We start from the raw sequence: 11,122 nt of genomic DNA, 5'->3' as shown, positions 1-11,122 counted from the left end.
TAGCAGCTGCTACGGTTTTTGGAAAGGAATAGCCAAATGCTCACGCCCTCCCTGCCGTTTGGTCTACAGGGTGTGCACAGTAAAGACGAACCGTTCTCTTACGGGGCTCCCAGACTGCGAACAAGAGTCAGGGAGGGTCCAGCCCTGACACTGATGCACCCCTGGAGTCAAAGCCTCAGTTTTAATTATTTCTGCTCATGGTAGCCGGACTGGAAAAAGAGGACAGGGGAATTTCTTACTGGACCACTGCCAAGTCTCTCACGAGATGTTTCATGATTTCATTGGGAAGGAGAGGATGTGCTTTTTTTTTGTTACGGAAAACAGCTTTTTTCGCTTCCACTGTGCCAAGGCAGATATAGGTGAGCAAATGTAGGGCAGTCAGTCAGAGATCAACTCTTTGGATGAGGTCGCAAGAAGAAGTTACAGGGCTGTGAGCATCTCATTAAAGTGATTTATACCTGCGCAGGTCTAAATGGTGAAGTCAGTGCATAACACAGACTGGCATCACAGCCTGTGAGAAAAAATAAGGAAAAAAATGACATCATCTCTACTCCATTCAAAGGTCACATGGAGCAGAGAATGCTGAAGGGGATCCCTGTTTGATTATCCCATGAAGAAGAAATTCAGCAGTAATTTGCCCATGGTTCCTCCCTAGACTTTCCATCTCATGAGCTAATGGGTTCACTTTGCTTCATACAGACAGGCTTGGACAAACATTATCTTGCTCTGAGAAGCGATACACAATGCTTGGGCAGGAAAATTCACTTTTTAAAGTTCATGGTACATTAATGTCTTCCCACTGGGCCACAAGCTATTATGAACATTAAAATAATATTTTGGATCATTTCTCATAATCCTATTGGAGTCAGAGAAGTTCTGTTAATTTCCATAGGGTTTTGATTACATTCTTTGCTAGTTTGGCTTAGTTAATTGGTGCCACAACTCCATGTAAAGTGGTAGACACCAACTGAACAAACATTTAAACACTTGGCTTTCCTGTTGCTCCAGGTAAGTGTTTGCAGGATAGATGAAAACCGCTCAAACGCATCATCGCTCCCAGTTGTGTTGTTCAAGCAGGTTCTTTGTTTAGGGGCACATAAACAAGGGTTTGACTATAAAGGCTTCTACTTGAAAGTCAAGAAGGCGAATACGTGGCAGAGCAGTGGGAGCGTGATGTGTTTTGACCACTCGTGTTTCAGCTTTGTGGGCTTTTGGAGATATCTCCCTTCTGTATATTAGTTCAGCCTCATCAGTGACAGAATGCGGCTAAGGCTTGCCTGAAATCAGGAGTTTAAACCGGTTTAGTGAAACTGGTGGAAAGGCCTTGTGAACATCCTTTGTTTTAAACGCGCATCACATTTTGACTAAGGTTAATGAGGAATTAATGTCATTAAACCAAAACCAAAAAGCTTAAGCTGTAGTGAGAGTGACTTCAGTGCACCTTGCCTTCGTGCATGTAGATGAGTTCAAACACTTTGGTGTTTTATTAGGCAAGTTTCATGAAATTCTGCTTTTCAGAAGTAAAAAAGCATTTGGAAAAGCGACAGAGAATTACCTTTTTATCTACTCTGCTCTGATGTGAACTTTATTTGCTTCTGTGTTTGCATTTGAACTGATATGTTTTTTTAGCAGTTAAAATCTGAGAACTAACTGGTGACTTTCCCACCAGTGGCTATAACACGGCTTGTACTTGATGCATTTTGTTATCAGCCACGTCAACTTTAAAGCTAGCCTGTAATGTTACTGGCAGCTTATGAAGTGTGTTTTTAAACAGCAAGTTATAGCTGCTACCTGTACAAGGAGTCCCACGATGGGTGGGAGCACACTCGGAGCAGCGAGGAGCCGAGTGCTCCGTTCCAAGGAGGCTGGAGGAAGGGAGAGGAATGCTGTGGATACACCTCACCGGTAGGCATTTCATATGGAACTATACACAAATGCAAAGCCAGAACTTTAAATTTCTGCCAAATGCACATTTGAATTAAAAAAAAAAAAAGTTATTTAGGATCCTTGAAAGATTTTGCTTTGGTAATTCAGCACATTTTCATTTTACAATTTATTTAACTTCTATAAAGTGAAAGCATTACAATAAAATGTTAGGTAATGATAAATATATGTGTTACAATAATACCAGTACTAGAATAAAAATATCAAGCCATTACATTTTGACTTTATCAAAATGGAATATTTGACAATATTATTAGTATGGATTAATAAAGTCAGGACAAACCACTGCAACTTCTTCTAACTGAAATTTTTTCAGGCTTGGTATCTTCCTTGGACACATTTTGACTTTGACAAAGCTGTCTTTATGATAGAAAATTGTCGTTAGGAATTTTCTTCCAGATTCAGTTGTCACTGTTATCTATTCGACAGAATATGGGAGTTTGGGGGTTGTTTCACTTGGGAAGGTGAAAGCACTAATTGTCGTGTTTTTTTCTTTTATGTGTCAGTTTATTTCTTTATGAAACAAGAGCCAAATATTATTTTTTAGAGCACAGCAGGAAAAAGAAAGGAAAGAGTAAAGAAAGAAAAGAGGAGAAAAAAGATAAACTTCGTTTATTTCAGAGGCTGAATTATGGTTGGAGCTGCACTTGTCCTGTAGATGAGAAGCAGAGCAACTGCAACCACAAGCCTTGAGTCCAGGGTAACAGAAAGCAGAGACCAGATGAAAAGGAGCAGAGAGAGAAAAGACGTGGGGACACAGGGTCAGGGAAAGAGCCCTGTGTGGGGAGTCTGCAAAGGGACAGAAGGTCCTCATCTGGGTTACTTTCTGCCAGATCAGCACAGCAAATGGGACAGGCTGATCTGACAGCAGCAGCAAAAAAACCAGTGAGCTTCATCATTTGCCAGGTTTGGCAAACTTGATGAATATCTCATGATTTCTATTTTGCCTCAGTCCCAGTTCCTACAGTTCTGAGTTATATGATGTTCTCGGCTTAAGCTAAGAAACAACCATAACATGTTGCATCATGTCCAAATTGTAGAGGAGAGTTTGAAAAGGTGGCTGCTGTTGGCTAAAATACTGCAGAAACAAAAAAGACAAACTCAGGTTTATTATTACAGACATAATTTCTGGGAGCTGGACATACTATTCACTAAGGTCTGGAGCTCTCTATATTGCTAATCTTGAAGATGAGATGTAGCAGTGATGCCTACCCTCATTCTGAACCTGAAGAGCTTCCTGAACCAGCAAAGACACCGTCTTGTCAGGAAACCTGAACTAACTCCCCACCATACAGAAAAGGGAGTTTGCAGGTGTATACTTCACTGCAGTGGTGCTGATCAAAAGGAAGCATGCAACAGAAGACCTTAATGCCTCTCAAAATACATGGGAAAAAAGAAAGGAAAACTACGAAGCCAGTCTTTGAGTATTCTGGGGAAAAATGCCCAGCTTGATGGGAGATACTTCAGGGTTACACAGAGGAGTTCAAGAAACCTGCAGCAGGATGGCTGCAGAACGGGTTGCAGGCAGTGGCCAACAGCAGTAGCTCTGAGGTCCTGTGGCCTTGCAAAGCTGTTAATATAAATGCTCCATTGGCATTTCTTACATCTTGATCTTGAATCAGGCCGGCTAATGTCCTCGTGCTTGGGGACTGTTTTTATTTCCTGCTGTGTTTTTGAGGTCCAGATCAATGCAAACATGTTTGTTTGCATCAAACCAAACATACCCTGCCTGGGACCGCATCCAGGTTTCTTATTCCTCTGCATTCAACTTTGGCAGCCGTAGGGCAATGCTTGCAATGAATTGCAATTTAGCAATTCATGGGTCTGAAGTGCGCTTCTTTTGCCCTTGCTTTGCACAGAGTGCTCTTCAGTACGTACATGAGGGTATCAAGCCGTGCTCAGAGTTCATGGCAGCTTTACCCTTCAATGTGTGCCTTAGGCACAATGAAGGAGCAGAAATTCCCTTCGATGGTAGGATGTTAAGGCTCTTCTGCCCTTGTCTGACCCCTTCTGACCATCCTCCTCATCCCATTTCTCCTTACCACCCCGAATCACATTTTCTCCACATTTTCTCCCCATTTTGTCTCTTTTCAAGCCTCTTGTCAGTCATCATCACAGGCCAGTGACAACATTTCTGTCACAAGCTCCTCTCCAGCCTCGTTGGCTAAGTCCTAGACTCTCTGGTCCAGACTCCGTAGCTGCCCAGGCTATCCCATGTACCAGCTCACAGTCCTCACATCTCCACCGTACATCCAGTCCTGCCTCCGCAGCATCGCTGGCTCAGTGCCCTCCTACCCACCTCTTACCCAGTCCGTCCTCCACCCGGTCCTTCTTGGATGCAGCAGAGTGAGTCCACAGACATGACTGCGTCTCTTTGAACTTGTATCCCAGGACCTGGCCCTGTCTGGCCCTGAGGTGGAGTTAAGTTCGGTAAGTAAGAGTTGTTCAGCCCTGCAAAGTCTACTGAGCATGTCCAAAATGTGTTCCTTAAGAGCCTGGGGCAAAATTAGGTGATAGGTAATAGAAAGAGCAAAGGCATAATAACATCCCTTCTTTTCCTTCCTCAGGGGCAAATCCCCAGTCCTTTCTCCAAAGCACACGGTACAGCTTCACACCGAATAAAAATGTTGCATCAAATCATGGGCAGGAAAATGTATTTTTCTCAGAAATGTCCAACTTGCTGTTATTTGACCATGTGTAGTTACACAAGTTTGGGTAGTCCAAACTTCAGGGTTACAGGGCAGCGGGTTGACAAGAGGTAGGACCGAGGGTTCTTCAAAGGAGAGGTGCCAAGCAATCTGTGATATGGACGTGCCTATCAGTGAACTTTCCTGCTAGCAGGCATAGCAGACTGCATGCAGGACAGCACACTTCTTTTAATTTGTTGGGTTTGTGATGCATTCCACCACTGATGGGTTTTCCCCTTGGAGATCTGACTTTTGAATCTTTGCATACATTTCATAGGACCACGCTGCTGTAAATGGCTGGGTAGGACTGGGCAGGAGGGTCACATACTTCTGCGTGGGGGTCTCACCCTGAGCTCAGTGTGAGTGGAGGCGTGCTCAGTACAACCCTCTCATTCCTAAACTCAGCACTTTCATTTGCTCCTCTTGGATCACTGTTGATTGCTGCCTCATCTCCATTTTTCTTCCGGTGAAGATTTCTTTTTTTCAATTGAGCTATATGCCATTTTCAGGCTGGACCTGGACCCCATTGATACGTACATTTATAGAATCAAAGAAGTTAGGGATTAAAAAAAACGCCAATATTCTAGGAATACTCTAGGTCATCTATCTGGCCCATTACATAGGATATATTTAATCAAATAAGATAAATTGAATCATTCAATTGAACAAAGGATGAGTCCTTTTTAAAGACACTCTGACTTCGTGGAGGACAAGAGGAACTGAAAGTTGTCTTAAAGGCTCTCTGTCTTCAGTATTCTCTCTGAGAACTGCTGCTGAATTGGCAATTCTGGATCAAGTAAAACAAACAAAAAAAATTTATAAACAAATAAGGATTTTTCTCCCCTCCTCCAAACTTGGCTCATTTTGTTGGTTTCACTGACCCACATATTCAACCACAATCTGAAGTGGGTATATGGCCTACCTGTTGCATTGTGCGATGTATGCAAATTGTCACGTGTAGCAAAATTAACAAAAAAATTATGTTAATATGAAAATGAATCAGCTCAAGATCGTTATAGTGCTCACCGTATGACCTCAGTATTGCATGAACCTATATATTTTCATAGTTTTTATATAGGATCTGTACTAATAATTCAGTATCATTAATTTAGTTATTGATAACGCAATGACTGATGCATGTTCTTAACTTCACGTGGAAGTTACCGCATGCTTACGCATGGAGAGCCACGCACGTGCAGGAGAGTTTGCAGCCTTGGGTAATGTAACTGCAGTGTGGTCACGGTCATTGCTCAGAGGTGGAGCGTGACTCTGCCAGATGATATACGTGGTTGAGTTTTGAGGTGGGATCCTAGGGAAATGAGGTTGCCCTGCCGAGGAATTAGTTGCCAGAAGGAGATGCTTACCTCCCTCCACGAGCTACAGCAGGAGCCCAGCTGAGTCCTCTTGACTCCAACATTCCGGGCTGCCAGGGCTGGATGTGATGACTCCCATCCTTATGTAGTCAATGGGCGTGCCAAGTGTTTCTGGAGGCGTGTGAAGGAGGTTTAGTACCCACTATGTTTAGGTAACTGCCAGGTGGAGGAGAATGCCCCTGTACTTCCAGGGAATGGCTGGGGCCACCTTCAGAGGGTATCTACTGCGGGTTCCTACTTGGCAGTGAGGGTCAGCTATCCTTCCCCTTTCCAGCCTCTGCGTGTTGGAGATTGTATGTTTGGAGGTTTATTCCATCACAAACCTAGTCAGTGCTTGTTCTGCCAAGCCCGTGCTTCCGTGCCTTGAACTCCCACTCGCTGAGGTGCTTTCGCCACGTCAGGGCTCTTTACTTACCGTGCTGCTCTGTGCCGTCCATGGCCAACAGCCGAGACAACGGAATGGGCATTAGCAAAGGGCTGTTACTTTGATTTCACCTCAATCCTCTTCAACGCCTCTTTCCCTCCTGCCTCCCACTGCCCACACCACCCACCCCATCTCAGCCAGACCCAGCTCTGGCCCTGGTTGCTTTCGCAGAGCTGCAGGTTGCAGAGACGGGTCCCCTGTGACCGAAGCTGTATCAGCCGGCCACTGTCCTAGCACTCAGGCTTGAGGGCCCATATATCTTCAACATAGAAAATTCACTCAAAGGACCGATACAAACATGACCCACACTCAGCTAATCTCTCTGAATTTTTTTATCGCCCAGTTTTGGCACCTGTTTCTTTCCAAAGTCCAGGAGCAAGGTCCCAAATGTCCCACCATACCTGAGTGTCTGAGACCAAAGCTCAGAATACCTCAGAGGCTTTCTTTCCCGTGTTGCTCAGTATTCTTCACCCACAGCCCCTCGATGACCATCCGCGGAGCAAAGGCACAAGCTGTCGTTACCTACCAAATGGCTCTTCTTGCTCTCCCAGCAGAGGCACCAGCAAAAGTGCTCTTGTTCACGTTCGGTTGCCAGCCAGCCCTTCCCATTGCCTTATCACAGACAGCTGATATTTCCTCTCCGGTCTCCATGAGTTTTGTCCATCAAAGCAGCAGCCAGTGTTATTTTATGATGTGTTGTAAAACTACCACGCTACCCTGAGTGTGCTCAGCATGGCTGCCTCATTTATCACTGCTCAGCCTTCACACTGGGACATCATCCATCACTGCCTCTTTAGAGCTAAGAGTCAGAACCTGGTCCGTATTGCTGCCATAGCCCAGAGTCGTGTGAACACTCGTCAGCAGGTCCCTTTGTCCTCAGGCTTTTTTTTTTCCAGGAAATGTGACTTCTTCTTAGATTTAGTTCCCAACCAAGAGTCCAGAATAGAAAACCAAACTTCAAAATTCAATTGACTGTGCCTAATGGAGGGGGTTTTAATGTGTAGCCTTTGACCCTTATCTATTATTGATGGAAATAAAGACTTTTTTTGTTCCATATTTGAAGTTAATGGTAAAAGAAAAATTTGGAGGTTTTAATTTTTTGATTCTAATAGTGACCTCCATGTCCATTGTGAAACCATGAATAATCACTGCTTGAGAAAGGCATTTCTATGAGCAATCTAGAAAGTGGACAAAGGAACCTTTGAGACAGTTTCATACGCAGAAAAAAAGCTCAAGAATATGTTTGTGCCTGGTTTTCTTCTTGTGCTATAGAAAGGCAAGCATCCTTCCTTTTATTAATTGCATTAATGAATTGCGTTGCACTTATGTCCTTATCTCTCACAAAGCTGTTCATTCTATTCTAATGATAAAACTAATAAGCAAAACCTGTAAAATGTCAGTCAATGTAAAACCTGTAAATTCAGAGCCTTCTCCTACTCCTAGCGTCATCAAAGGTAAAAATACCATTGATTTTACCAAGTCTGTATAGTAAAGTGAATGTATTGTACTGGACTTAACATGGAAATGGGTCTTCAGTTCTTTCTGTGCTTTAATACCTTGTTCTTCAGTGCTTTCCTACTTCTGGGTGCACTGCTTTCTCATGGATGAGGAGGTTGCAAACATGACTCAGGCTCCTCATAATTGTCTCTTTGGGATTTAGCCTCCTGCGTTGGAAGAAACATCGTATTGTGCGCAGCTTGTGGGGCAGTTGTCCTCTAAGAGAAGCCATGGCACATAGCAGCAAGCGTGTACTCCGCTTCACGCTCTTCTTTTGGAGATGACTCTTCAGAAAAATGACCTTCCAGGAAATAACCGCAAATGTGCAGGTATGGGGGGACAGGCCATGCACTGACTGTGGCTTCCTCTGCTCCAGGACTGATGTGTGCGTTTTGAAAGTCACACTCATGGTTGTCAGTGATTTCCCAGCAGAGAAAGTTGAGTTTAGAGCCCCAGATCCTTGTTATTTGCTCAGCAAAGTGGTCAAAACCTGGACACCTATCAGGAGTAGAAAAAACAGTATTTAGGTTTTAGATGTACTGTTCTTCCATTGTAGCTCAGCTTTCCATCCTCTTGCTAACTTGGAAACAAAGTCACAGGCTCAGCATGGTGAATTTGGGTGGCCTGGCTACTGAGGATGCGCTTGTCCCCACGGGTGGATGCCCTTCGCCTTCTGGGGCTGCGCCCACCCCAGCAGTAATACGGCGTAGTAGGGGCAGGTGTGTAGCCTGAAGCCTCTGGTGCTGTGACCCCTTCTTCTACATTCATTTTCAGATGAGGGGCTCTATTCTGAACAAGCTTTGGAGTGGTCCCCTAGATCAAATGTCTCCGCTCTGCCTCTGCTTTGTTGCTTCTCGAGGGGCCAGTAACGGGTTCAGAACCTCGTGTCCACATTTACAGGTTGTAGCCCACTTGGTGTGCCCGTTGGGCAGAGCTTCCCATCTTGCTGTTCTCCAGAAAGCACCTGGCTCACACACACTCAAGCCCTTCTGTCGAGCAAGCCCGAGTGTGATATGAGGAGATGGTCGGGGGGTTGCTTCAAAATAATGCTATTGCTCCCTACAGAAAAGCTAGTGTAAACACATCCTAAGCAAAATATGTTACCTGACATGAGCTCCGACCTCAGATTTAGTCGCAGAGGACTTCCCCTGGTCTGGAGGCCCCCTAAAGTGCTCGGCAGCTTCTGCTGTTGCTGTTGGCACTTTCAGGACACGGGGAGGATGGTTGGACTGTGCTCCAGGGACCCCCTGATGTCAGACTGGGAAAAAAAGCTTTGTGAAGATGAACCATGAAGGGGAAGGAGGATCAGAGACTTCTGAACCTTATTCCTCGTGCTGGTGTGGAGAACAGGGTGGACAACAACAAAACACTGGAAAGCATTGCAAGGTGATAGGTATTCAAAAACTATTGGAAGCAGTGGCAGTTCTTACACTGAGTTCAAAGCACAGTTGAGCAGGAACCTGAAGCTGTGGTAATATTTAAGAAATAAAGTTTAATTTGAGACAAGGAAGCATAGATGTAGCAGTTTTTTCCCCTTGTAAGGACCCACAGCCTCTCAGCACTGGGCCTGTTGGGAGGCTGAGAGGTGGACAAATGCCAGGAGCCATCCACCGTGCCCAACTGCCCAGAGGCTGATGTGAAGCAGTGACAGAGCAGGTACGATATGCTGGTCTGAGAAAATTAAAAAAAAGGGGGGGGCTATGCATTGTGAACAGCAACATTTTTATGAAAACTTTTCTATTTCTTCCAAATTGACCATTTTTAAAAAATGTCAAATGAATGCATTATTTTTTTTGATGGATGTTTCTCATGTTTGGGTGTTCACTGTGTCCTTTGTTAGTTTTTAATTCTAATGAAAGATGTGCCTCTCTCTCCTGAGCTATTCTGTGACACTCTGCTGGGGACATTTTTCCATGACTAAGGGAGAATTTCTCTTGATTATTACCTCATTTTTACTATAAAATTATAAATTGTAAAAATACTATTTGTTGAAACTGTGAGGAACATGATAATTTAAATATCTAGTATTTTCAGATGCCATGAAACTCTTCAGAAGGATGTTTTTTTCTGCAAGAAAACATAATCCATAAACTCCGATTGGAGAAAACTGACGGTTGCTCTTCTCTCACTCTGTCCAATTTACAGAAGTGCCAGCTTTCATTTGAAAGTGATGATGGGCACATGGAGAACAGTGGTGAGCAACAACCAGCTTGAAAAAGGGAGGTTTGTGTTGGTTGGGGTTTTTTTGTGGTGGGATATTGTAAAGCTATACTGAAAAATGCACCCATCAGCAACGGTGGTAGCACCTCTGGGATAACATGTTTAAGAAGGGGAAAACCCTGCTGCAGAACAGTAGCTGAGGAGAGGAGTGAGAAGATGTGAGAGCACCAGCCCTGCAGACCCCCAGGTCAGTGCAGAAGGAGGGGAGGAGATGCTCCAGGCGCCGGAGCAGAGGTTCCCCTGCAGCCCGTGGGGAAGACCACGGTGAGGCAGGCTGTCCCCCTGCAGCCCAGGGAGGTCCACGGGGGAGCAGATCTCCACCTGCAGCCCGGGGAGGACCCCACGCCGGAGCAGGTGGGTTCCCGAAGGAGGCTGGGACCCTGTGGGAAGCTCACACCGGAGCAGGTGGGTTCCCGAAGGATGCTGGGACCCCGTGGGAAGCCCACACTGGAGCAGGCTCCTGGCAGGACCTGCGGATCTGTGGACAGAGGAGCCCACGCTGGAGCAGGTTTTCTGGCAGGACTTGTGACCCCGTGGGGGACCCACGCTGGAGCAGTCTGTGCCTGAAGGACTGCAGCCCGGGGAGGGGACCCATGCTGGAGCAGTTCGTGAAGAACTGCAGCCTGTGGGAAGGACCCACATTGGAGAAGTTCATGGAGGACTGTCTCCCGTGGGAGGGACCCCACGGTGGAGCAGGGGACGAGTGAGGAGTCCTCCCCCTGAGGAGGAAGGAGCGGCAGAGACAACGTGTGATGAACTGACCCCAATCCCCATTCCCCGTCCCCCTGCACTGCTGCAGGGAGGAGGTAGGGAGAACTGGGAGTGGAACTGAGCCGGGAAGAAGGGACGGGTGGGGGGAAGGTGTTTTAAGATTTTATTTTATTTTCTCATTACCCTACTCTGACGTCTAATTGGTAATAAATTGAATCAATTTCCCTGAGTCGAGTCTGTTTTGCCCATGATGGTAATTGGTGAGT

Source organism: Haliaeetus albicilla, chromosome 20, assembly GCF_947461875.1.
Source record: "Haliaeetus albicilla chromosome 20, bHalAlb1.1, whole genome shotgun sequence".
In the NCBI taxonomy this organism is placed as follows: Eukaryota; Metazoa; Chordata; class Aves; order Accipitriformes; family Accipitridae; genus Haliaeetus; species Haliaeetus albicilla.
This window is presented reverse-complemented; position numbering follows the sequence as displayed.